The sequence below is a fragment of the Apium graveolens genome, chromosome 11 (genome assembly GCF_009905375.1).
Source record: "Apium graveolens cultivar Ventura chromosome 11, ASM990537v1, whole genome shotgun sequence".
Lineage (NCBI taxonomy): Eukaryota > Viridiplantae > Streptophyta > Magnoliopsida > Apiales > Apiaceae > Apium > Apium graveolens.
In genome coordinates, this window is record NC_133657.1 from 37,074,811 (window position 1) to 37,086,838 (window position 12,028).

The 12,028-nt window shown below is 34.7% G+C and overlaps 1 pseudogene; it reads right to left on the reverse strand.

Moving 5' to 3' along the window:
- Positions 1 to 9,928: 9,928 nt before the first annotated feature.
- Positions 9,929 to 11,492, reverse strand: LOC141695059 (ARS-binding protein 1-like; annotated as a pseudogene).
- Between the last annotated feature and the right edge of the window lie 536 nt (positions 11,493 to 12,028).

Consider the following 12,028-nt stretch of genomic DNA (forward strand, 5'->3'; position numbering starts at 1 on the left):
TCTTGCATAAAATGCAATTCAGATGGAGCTTCAGTATGATCAAGAATTGCAGCATAGTTGTTTGGAACAAATTTAGCTCCATCAATGATTAAATCCTTTGGTGCCATGAGAAAAATTGAGATTTAAGAGTGCCTGTTAGGTGTTTGATAAAATGTCTGTATGAAAAACCAACGTGAGAAGAAGAAAGAGAGTAAAATCAAGTAAAGAGAAAAAGTATGAAAGGAAATAAAAGATTAAAAAATGCTCTCTCTGTCTTACTTATACTCTTAAAAAAAATGTTACCGTTGGACACCTGTCAGACATGCAGTAATAACGGATAGTTACTGGGAGTGAGAAAACAGTAATCATTACTTACCCACTTATAGTTTTTCAAGGAGAAACCGTTCCACTTACCCATTTATTCCATTAATCAAGGTGAAACAGTTTTAATTCAGAATTGAAACTGTTCCCACTTATTTAATTATTGTTCACTACAACATCAATATTCTGAAAATAAATCGAGTGAAAATGACCAAGATAAATCAGATGAGTAAGTACTAATAAAGGAAAATCAGAACTTAAATTAAAACAGAATTTATATGGTCATCAGAATATGAATATGTATCAGGATTTAATCAATGCATTAAAATATCTCAGAGACAAGATCTTGAAACAAAAACAAATTTCATTAATATATCAAGAGAATACATTCATGAAATTTAAATTACATCAGAACTTATACAAGATTTCCCTAAGCTGCTAAACCTAACGTCAACAGCCTTTGTCCTAGCTCAAGAAGCAGGGCAAGGCTGATGATGAAGAAAAACAGGAAGAAGAAAATAAATCATTTCTTCTTCCTACTCTCGACAAACAGAATAGCGAGTCGAATGATTCGCTCTTGCTGGCGGAGAGCTTCCAGCCTTTCCTCCTCCAATCGCTCCAGATGGCGATGGTAGTGCATGTAGAAGAAGAGGAGGTGGGTGAGTACCTCCTGGGGAACAGAGTCCCATATCTCATCAGGAATGGCAGTGACGTGCCATTCCTGCTGCCAATCAGCACAGCTCAGCTCCATGTTGAAGGTTTCGTAGTTCAAAAACATATTGTATCTGACCATGGTGTTTTTGATAGAAAAAGTATGAAGATGAGTTTGTGAGAAAAGATTTGATGGGAAGGCTGAAGTGAAGTGGTTGCTTATATAGGCAGGAGAATGTCAGGAGACGCAAAGAAATTTAATGCTGATAGGTAGAATTAATTTTACCTCGTCTTCCCAGACTTGGAAAAAGAAAAACATTCATTGGAAAGAGAAAACATGATTTAATGCGCACAAGAAGCAAGTAAAAGTTGACTGTTCAAGTACGAGTACCACTATCCCTAACCATAGTGACTATTAATCTTCCACTTCAACATATTCAGGTTTAAACTGAGACTGTTTCCAAATTTTATCCACAAATAAGTCAAGTAAAGAATCAGACGTTAATATCAGAACTTAGACTTATATCAGAACTTAACAGTCATCAGAACATAATTTCTTAACTCGAAAAAAAATGTCTATCTTAGTAAGTCCTCTCACAAATTCTGATTTATATTCTTCAGAACTTAATCATCAGAATATGTAATCAGAACTTGTCCTCAGAATGTGTGCAATGTGACATAATGACTGTTCATCTAAAACAACATAGATCACCACAGTGATTTTCATCATTCATATGGAGTGATTAGTGTGTGCATTAAGCTAAATATCAGACAAAGAGTAAAGTCTGATTCACTTCAGTACATCTTAGAAATAAGGCATAACTAAAAATTTGCTAAAGAGCTGTCATTATTCTGAAATCTATTGTTGAATGAGTTCATGCTTGAGTCCACCTCAACTATTTTGTGCTAATTTAATGCATCTTTTTAAATTCCATTTTACACTGGCTTCTCAGTGTAAGTGAGTCACGACTGCTTATCAGAATTTATGATATTATCAGAGTATTTCTTCAGTAATCATAGAGTGTGAAAAGTCACCAAGAAAATATTTTATTTTCTTTTCTGATGCATATTACTTAATATCAGCAATGCACTTGGGTCTTCCCTTCCACATTTTTACTCTAGATCTCAAAGGAGTACCTGATTTTTAATCCTTGATTCTTTTGCTTTTTCTTTTGATAAGTGAGGTTTATCAGCACTTAGTACATTCAACAGATTTACTAGCATCAGAACTTAACAGATGAGTAGCATTATTCTAGGTTATGACTTAGTAATAAGATAGACAAAGTAAACTCAGCTAAGCTCAATTATCAGAATTTGCTTGTGTCAATAGATTTCCACAGAAATAATTACTTCTTACATGGGATCCCTTGTTTATTGAAGACTACTAGTTCAGCATCTAGCACAGTTTATCCTCATAGGATTGAATAGTTACTTAAATAGACATATCACTTATCTGAGTTTAGAAACATATATCAGACAACAGTCAGTACTTAAACACATTTTTCAATTAAGCACAAAATACACAAAGAGATTAAATTCTGTAAATACTGATCATTAAGTCTGATGCAACAGAACAAAACTAAGCAAATTTAGAGAAAGAACCTGAAACCATTCCAAGTTCATTTACCAATCTTGTAAAGGTAGCTTCACACAATGGTTTTGTGAAGATATCTGCTAGTTGTTGATCTGTTGGAACAAAGTGCAACTCCACTATACCTTCATCTACATGTTCCCTGATGAAGTGGTACCTGATGCTGATGTGCTTTGTCATAGAATGTTAAACTGGATTACCTGTCATAGCAATAGCACTTTGATTATCACAGTAAATAGGGATTTTGAAATATGTTAACCCATAATCCAGTAACTGATTCTTCATCCAAAGAATCTGTGCACAACAACTTCCTGCAGCAATATATTCTGCTTCTGCAGTTGATATGGAAATTGACTTTTGTTTCATGCTAAACCAAGAAACCAATCTGCCTTCAAGAAATTGGCAGCTTCCACTTGTGCTTTTCCTGTCAATTTTGCAACCTGCAAAATCTGCATCTGAGTAACCTATTAGTTTAAAATCTGATTCTCTGGGATACCATAATCCCAGATCAGCTGTTCCCTTAAGATATTTAAAAATTCTTTTCACAGCTGTTAAGTGAGGTTCTCTTGGATCTGCTTGAAATCTTGCACAAAGACAGGTAGCATACATGATATCAGGTCTACTAGCAGTTAGATAGAGTAGAGAGCCAATCATACCTCTGTAATCAGTAATATCTACTGATTTACCAGTATCCTTATCCAGTTTTGTTGCAGTGGCCATGGGAGTGGATGCACTTGAACAATCTTGCATTCCAAATTTCTTCAGCAAGTTTCTGGTGTACTTAGTTTGACAAATAAAAGTGCCTTCTTCATTTTGCTTGACTTGAAGGCCCAGAAAATAGCTAAGTTCCCCCATCATACTCATCTGATATCTTGACTGCATCAGTTTGGCAAACTTATTGCAATGTCTGTCATTTGTAGACCCAAAAATGATATCATCAACATAAATCTGGACCAGAAGTAAGTCATTTCCATGGTTGAGGTAGAACAGTGTTTTGTCTATTGTTCCTCTGTTGAATCCACTTTCCAGAAGAAACTGAGCTAAAGTCTCATACCATGCTCTAGGAGCTTGCTTAAGTCCATAAAGTGCTTTATCAAGCCCGTAGACATAATCTGGATGTTTGAAATCTACAAAGCCTGGAGGTTGTTCAACATATACTTCCTCCTCCAATTCTCCATTGAGAAAAGCACTTTTTACATCCATTTGAAAGACAGTAAACTTTTTGTGAGCAGCATAAGCCAAAAATATCCTTATGGCTTCTAACCTAGCAACTGGTGCAAATGTTTCATCATAATCAATTCTCTCCTGTTGAGAATATCCTTTTGCAACCAGCCTTGCCTTATTTATTGTAATTATGCCATCACTGTCAGTTTTGTTTCTGAATACCCACTTTGTACCAACAACAGATCTATTCTTTAGTCTTGGCACTAGGGTCCAGACTTTGTTTCTTTCAAATTCATTTAACTCTTCCTGCATTGCTTGCACCCAATCAGCATCTTAAAGAGCTTCTTCCACTTTCTTTGGCTCAGTCTGAGAGAGAAAAGAATTGTAAAGACATTCGTTTGAAGTACCTGTTCTAGTTCTAACACCTGCATCAGGATTTCCAATTATCAAATCAGGTGTATGTGATTTAGTCCACTTCCTTGCAGATGGAAGGTTTTCTCTAGAACTGGATGCTCCCCCATAATCCATGCTGTCTTCAATTTCATTTTCTGATTCTCCCCCTGAAACTATGCTCTCTGAGTTGGATTCTTCAGAATTTAGATTTTCAGCACTATCAGAACTTGGCTTATCAGAACTTGACGAATCAGAACTTGAAGAGCCAGATGTATGTTCTGATGCTTTTTGAGATGTGGTAAGATCTTGAGTATGCTCCCCCTGCATAGGTGCATCTTCCTTTGGCATAGTTACCACAGTTTCAATAACATCAGAGTTTAATCCATCAGAGTTTACAGTATTAGGACTTTGACTGTCAGGATTTTCAGTATCAGAATTTGAGTCTTCATTTTCAAATCTCAGCTGATCATGATCAATAAAATCTTCAAGACCAGTAATCTTCTTGTCATCAAAAGAGATATTGATAGATTCCATGACCACTCTTGTTCTCAAATTATAGACTCTGAAGGCTTTTGTGGAAAGTGGATATCCAACAAAAATTCCATCATCAGCTTTTAGATCAAATTTAGATAGCTGTTCAGGATGAGTCTTGAGAACAAAACACTTACATCCAAATACATGAAAGTACTTCAGATTTGGCTTCTTTTTCTTCACCATCTCATATGGTGTTTTTCCTTGCTTGTTAATGAATGTTGCATTTTGAGTAAAACAAGCAGTCTGCACAGCCTCAGCCCAGAAATAGGTTGGAAGCTTTGCTTCTTCAAGCATTGTACGTGCAGCTTCAATGAGAGTTCTATTCTTCCTTTTATCAACTCCATTTTGCTGTGGAGTTCCAGGAGCAAAAAATTCCTGCTTAATTCCATGGTTTTTGCAAAACTCTTCCATTATCAAATTCTTGAACTCAGTGCCATTATCACTCCTTATGGTTTTCACAGAATCTTTGACCAATTTATCCAGATGTTTGACATGATCAATCAAGATAGATGTAGTTTCACTTTTTGTGTGCAAGAAATACACCCATGTGTATCTGGTGAACTCATCCACTATGACCAACGCATATTTCTTCTTTGCAATAGACATGACATTTACTGGACCAAATAGATCAACATGTAGTAGATGATAAGGCTCAAGAATTGATGATTCAGTCTTGCTCTTGAATGAAGATTTTCTTTGTTTGGCCTTCTGACAATAATCACAAAGGCCATCAGGAGCAAATACTGACTTTGGCAGTCCTCTCACAAGATCTTTCTTGACTAGTTCATTTATATTGTTGAAATTTAAATGAGAGAGTTTTTTGTGCCAATTCCAGCTTTCTTCAATTGATGCTCTACTCATCAGACAGATTGCAGAACCATCAGTACTTGTTGAAAGCTTAGCTTCATAAATGTTACCACGCCTGTATCCTTTCAGAACAACTTTGCCTTTGGATTTACTCACAACTTCACAGTGTTCTTCAAAGAAATCAACATGATAACCTCTGTCACAGATTTGACTTATACTCAGCAGATTATGTTTAAGTCCTGAGACCAGAGCTACTTCTTTAATGATGACATTCCCAAGATTGATATTGCCATATCCCAATGTTTTTCCAATGTTGCCATCTCCATAAGAAACACTTGGGCCAGCTTTCTCCACAAAGTCTGATAGCAGGGCTTTATTTCCAGTCATATGTCCTGAACATCCACTGTCCAGAACTAGAATATTTTTCCTGTTGCCCTGCAATCACAAAGACCACTAATGATTAGTTTTAAGGATCCAGACTTGCTTGGATCCTTTGGCCTTATCAAGTTTGTTAACATTTGTAGCGGATTTAGCATCAGAGTTTATGTTAACATTTTTCTTAACAGAACTTATACTATCAGACTTTGAATCAGAATTTACACTAGAAGGAACAATGGAAACTTTCTTCAAAGAAGGTTTTAATTGATAATAATCATAATACAAACTATGATATTCCTTACAAGTATAAATGGAATGCCATAAACTACCACAATGAAAACAAGGATTTTGTGGTTTATATCTAACACACTGACTCTTAACTCCTGATTTTGAAGGTAAGGAGTTTATGTTCTTATTCTTCCTGCAAAAAGAAGCCAGATGGTTAGAACTTCCACAGTTATGACATGTTTTCCTAGGAGCATCAGGAACAGGTTTATAATCATTGCTTTTATTCACACCTTCCTTTCCATTCCTATTTTTCCTAGGTGATTTTACCTTGTTTGCATTCTTAACATCTTTCAGCTTATGCTTAAGCTGCTTCTTAGTCATTAAGCCTATGTTTACTTCAACTGTCTTTTCCTGTTTTAGTTTGTCAGAAGTTAATTCCTCTTTAACTTCTGATTTCTCATTATCGGAATTTACAGTTACAAACTTAACAGGTTTTAATTTTGGCTTTTGCTTAACTATAGGCTTAATTTCTACAATTCCTTTATCATTCTTATCCTCTCCATAACCTGAGCCCTCTTTCCAATTTTCACTACTTAGCAAATTTTGAGTTGTTCTGCCAGAGTTAGTCCAAGTCCTGATTATCTCTCTTTCCTTTTCTAACTCAGTTTTTAGAGATTCATTCATTTTTAGCACTTCATCCCTAACATAAAAAGCATCATCTCTATTCTTCTGAGTTTGATGGAACATAACTAACTTTTTTTCTAAGAAATCATTTCTTTTCTTAAAAGCAAGATTTTCAGAAGTTAATCTTTCACATGTTAAAGTTTGATCTCTATAACTAACAAACATGGTTTTAAGATATCTTCTCAACTCATTAATATCATCAGTATGAAAAGCATAAGTAGTCTGAGGTACCTTTGTTTCAGCAGCTTCAGAACTGCTCTCAGCACTTTCTTTATCAGCATTTGCCATCAACGCATAGTTCTCCTCACTTTCAGAGTCTGAGGTGTCTGTCCAGCTTTTCTGCTTTGTGACAAGAGCCTTGCCTTTGTCACTCTTTACTTTCTTGCAATCAGGAGATATGTGGCCTTTCTCACCACAGTTATAGCATTTGACATTGGTATAATCTCCTCTATCAGACTTTCCTCCTCTGCCTTTAGATCTTCTGAAATTCTTCTTATCAGAACTTGTGCTTTTCCTGGAAAACTTCTTTCCCTTCCTGAACTTCCTATATGCAATCTTTGTGATCCCTTTCACCATAAGAGCACACAGCTTCATCATCTCCTCATCAGCATCAGTCTCAGGCAAGCTTTCAGAATCTGAGTCATCATCACTTTCAGAACTTGATGACTCAGTATCAGACTTTGTGAAAAGAGCTTTACCCTTGTCTTTTCTTGAGGTAGCTGCCTTGGGGGATTCTTCTTCAGCCTTAAGAGCAACTGTCCTTGACTTTCCTCCTTTCCTCTTGCTTCTTTGTTCCATCTCAAGTTCATGAGTCTTGAGCATTCCATAAATTTCATCAAGAGTTATTTCATCAAGACTGTAGTTGTCTCTTATTGTTGTTGCCTTCAAATCCCAACATTCAGGAAGAGCTAACAGGAATTTAAGGTTTGAATCTTCAAGATCATACTCCTTATTAACCAGTGACAGATCATTCAAGAGTTTGACAAATCTATCATATAAATCAGTCAATGACTCATTAGCCTTTGAGTCAAAGTGTTCATACTCTTGAGTGAGTATTGTCTTCCTGTTCTTCTTAATTGTATCAGTTCCCTGACACCTTGTTTCCAGAGCATCCCATATCTCCTTAGCAGTCTTGCAGTTAATTACCCTGTTTGACATTACATTATCAATGGCACTAGGCAGTAAGTGTCGTACCTTAGCAACCTTAGCAATTGATGCGATATCTTCAGCAGTATAATCACTCTTCTCCTTTGGTACGGTCTTTGCTGCTTCACCTGTAACTGCAACAGCGAGCTTGGTTGGTTTGTGAGGTCCTTCCTTGATTCTATCAAGATATTCTGGATCTGTAGCTTCCAGAAACATGGTCATCCTCACCTTCCATATGGCATATTCAGATGGTCTCAGTATGGGAACTCTGATGGTTTCATACAGACTTTGAATTTGTGTCTTTGGAGGTTCTTCAGTTTTGGTAGGCTTAGTTGGAGTTTCTCTGTCAGACATGATTGTGTTTGGATCTTTAACTGTATGTGTGTTAACAGATAGGCTCTGATACCACTTGTTAGGTCACACACACTGTAGAGGGGGTGAATACAGTGTAAAATACAATCAAATCTAACTTTTAATATTTCAAGTAACAGAAAACAAACTTTTTTGAAACAATAAACTCTGTTACAGTATGGAACTGTTACCTCTCAGTGATGAACAAATATCACGAGAGCTGCTAGGGTTACAATGAATAATCTCTTCGAATATGATAACACCTATAGTGTAAACCCTATGTCTGTGTTTATATACTACACAGTTACAAGATAATCGCTAATTGATATGGAATATAATTCTGCTTCCTAAAATATATCAATCAGATATCTTTTCTTCCAATTATTCTATTCTTCATAGAATTCCTTCTTCATGCATATCTCTTCTTATGTTTATCTCGATCTTCTTTCCTTTAATCAGCTACTGTCCTTATCTGAACGTCCTTCAGCACTTAAGTTATGATATCCATCTTCTGATGATTATCTCCTGATAATATAAGTACTGATATCCTTAAGTCCTGACTTCCAGTAAGTACTGATTTATCCTGTTAAAGTAAGATCTGAAAACTAAACATAAATCATATTAGCCATGACATTATCAAATATATCTAACATAGTTAATATAGTAAGATTTTTAAAAATTTATCTACTATTTAAATTTAATTTGTAGAAATTTTCTTTATTTAAATAAAAATAATTAGTAGATAAATTTTAAAAATCTTATTATGTCATCTAAAATACTATAAATTCATCATTTTTCTTTTGATTGTAATAGTATTTAAGAAAAATGTTAAAAAATCCATAAAATAATTAACTTTCGAGCACATATTTTGATATTTCAATTTAATATTTATTATTATTTTGGTAATTCAAATGATACTCCGTTAAAATTAATGATTAAACTGATATATGATCTTTAGTTAAATGACCACTTTGATATTTAACCTATATTCTTTAACTTTAACTTTACTAAAATTCTAGCAATTAACATGCAAGATGTTATTGTTCAGAAATCAGACAGAACAACATTGTTATCGTGGATTATTAATGTAGTGACGTGCTCTGAACCCTGTAATCATCTCCAGCAGGATCATCGCAAAGCTATAAATGTCAGATACTTATAAAGTCAATTTGCCACTCATGGCATTTTCCAGGACGTATAAACCATAAGTTCCCATCATTGGAGCGTAGAAACGTGAGTGTTGTCTTCCACAATATCCCGCAATTTGGCTAATTAAAATCTGTAGGCTTTACCAAATGTAAGAAACAGTGAAAGGATGACAATTTATACGAAGATATAGAGAATTAGATATCAGGCTACACAAGGTGGAGGGTGATATTAGAAAGGGGAGAGAATATTATGGATATTATAACTCGTGAACTCTGCACAGAGGATACACACCACCAAACCACTTGTATGGTGACTACTTTAGCTTATGCATACACTTAAAAAGATTACAGTAAAAACTCTTTCAATTAATACTCGTTAAATTAATAAACTCTCTAAAATAATAAATTTGTCGGGTCCCGACTTGGGCCAATGTAAAAAATTGAAAAACTCGATAAAATAATAAGATAATAATTTTTCAGGAAATGCCTTTATAGTTTTTAGTCCCAAGAAAATCATAAATTAATAATAATTCATAGGAACTGAAAAAATATATTACACCTTATTGAAATATGATTCAATAGTTGTCTGTTTTATTTTAAAGTTCAAGTCTATTTGGAGCTCATCTCTAACTTTTCTTATTGCATCCAATAACTCAGGTATTGTATTTTTGTATTGTATCATAAAGTTGTGAAGAGTATTCGACGCCATAAGAGCTTCCTTTCTCGTAACAGGCTCCAAAGACACTGTATCATCTTCATCGTCATCATTTGTATTGTCCTGAATGATAGTAGCCACAATATCTTCTAAACTCTGAACCTCAAAATATGCTTCATTTTTCACCTGGGTAGTTCATTAGATTGTTGATATCCATCTTATTACGATAGCCACATTGATTGATCATAGTCTCGAGGTCATGAGTTTCTTCATCAAAAGTGGGTTCATCCAAATTTCTTGCAACGTCACTAGCTGAACGAGTTTTACAGTGTCGGAAATAATTCTCTATGGTTTCTTTTCGAACATCTATCGTCCAAGCTGGGATTGCCAAATTGATAGCATCAAGGACATTTATCTTCCCTGGATCATATTGTCCTACCTCATAACCTTCCAATATTTTACGATAAAACCTTCTACGATAATGCATCTTGGAAGCCCTTATTATCCCAACATCGCAAGGTTGAATCTTTGATGTCATGTTGGGTGGCAAGAAGAACAATTCAACATTTCTTAGCCCTTCAATATTTTTTGGATGTGCTGGATAATTATCCATCACAAGCAGAACTCTTCTACTATACATCATTTGGTCAAACGAACGAACATATTCATCAAAAAGCACACTAGTCATCCATGCTATTTTGTTAGCTCGATACTAACAATCCAAGCTATTCATGTTGACATTCTTGAAGCAACGAGGCTTTGCATATTTCCCAATAATTCATAGAGGGATTTTTTTCAGAGCCATCTTCATTGCAACAAATAACTATCGTAAGCCTTTCTTTATCTTATACTCTTCCTTCAAGTTGTTTTGTTGCCAGTGAATGATCAGCTTGTAGCCTATAAAATAACCCAGTTTCATCCATATTGAAAAAATCTTTTACAGGAAATTGATCAATTTTCTCCCGAATCGAAACCAATTTTTGCTCCATGTCTTGTACATCAACAGACCCACTCTCGCCAAAACGACGAAATGACTTTATGCCATGTCGCTGCTTTAATTTCCCAAGCCATCCTAGAGAGAAGTTAAAATCTGAATCATCGTGAGGGTACAAGAGTTTCATTGTTTCTCTTGCCTTCTGCAAAATTAATTCTAATGTGATATTCACACGTTCTTAATGCTGGAGAAACCACTCATAAACAACCTTTTCCATGTCAGGATATTTTGTTGGTTTGTATCTTTTGATCTTTGCGCTTCCCTCTATTTCAGCAGAGGGATACTCATCTGATCGCTTAAGTGTGTTTGATATTGTTCCTTGACTAACTTTTAACTGAAACTTTCCTTCAAGCTATCTCTGCAAGTCTTTTGTGTGCTTGCAGGATTATCTCTCTTGTACTCACACAACTCCTTACGTATTTGATCTGACATAGTTGATTTTGCAACACCTTTTAGATGAGAAGCCATCTTGTGAGATATGTTTTGAATACTCTAACACGTTCATGTAATTTATATATGTCAAACTTGTTTGAGAATACATTGAACACATTCATTAATCTTGTTTACATTAATTATATAGTACAACTTCAAAAGTCATTGTTAATTTCCCAAGGTTACTAATTACGCTGAATCCCAAGGTTCGTTAATTCTAATATGTACATTATAATAGGTTAAAAACTCTTTCAATTAATAAATATAAATTTATCGATAAATTAATAACTCTCTAAATTAATAAATTTCTCTGGTCCCGACATTATTAATTTATAGAATTTTTACTGTATATATAAATAATGATCAACAAACTGCTCCTTAACCAAAAAAACTAAAAGGGGTGTATTGAACTTGGATTCTAAAGGATTTTTTTCATTCATTAAATACAGGTGTATTTAACTGGGATTTTAAAAAATGTATCAGAATTTTATGATATTCAACTAGGATTTTAAATTATGCTATAAAATATGGTGATATTCAATCGGGATTTTAAATTATGCTTAAAAATTTTA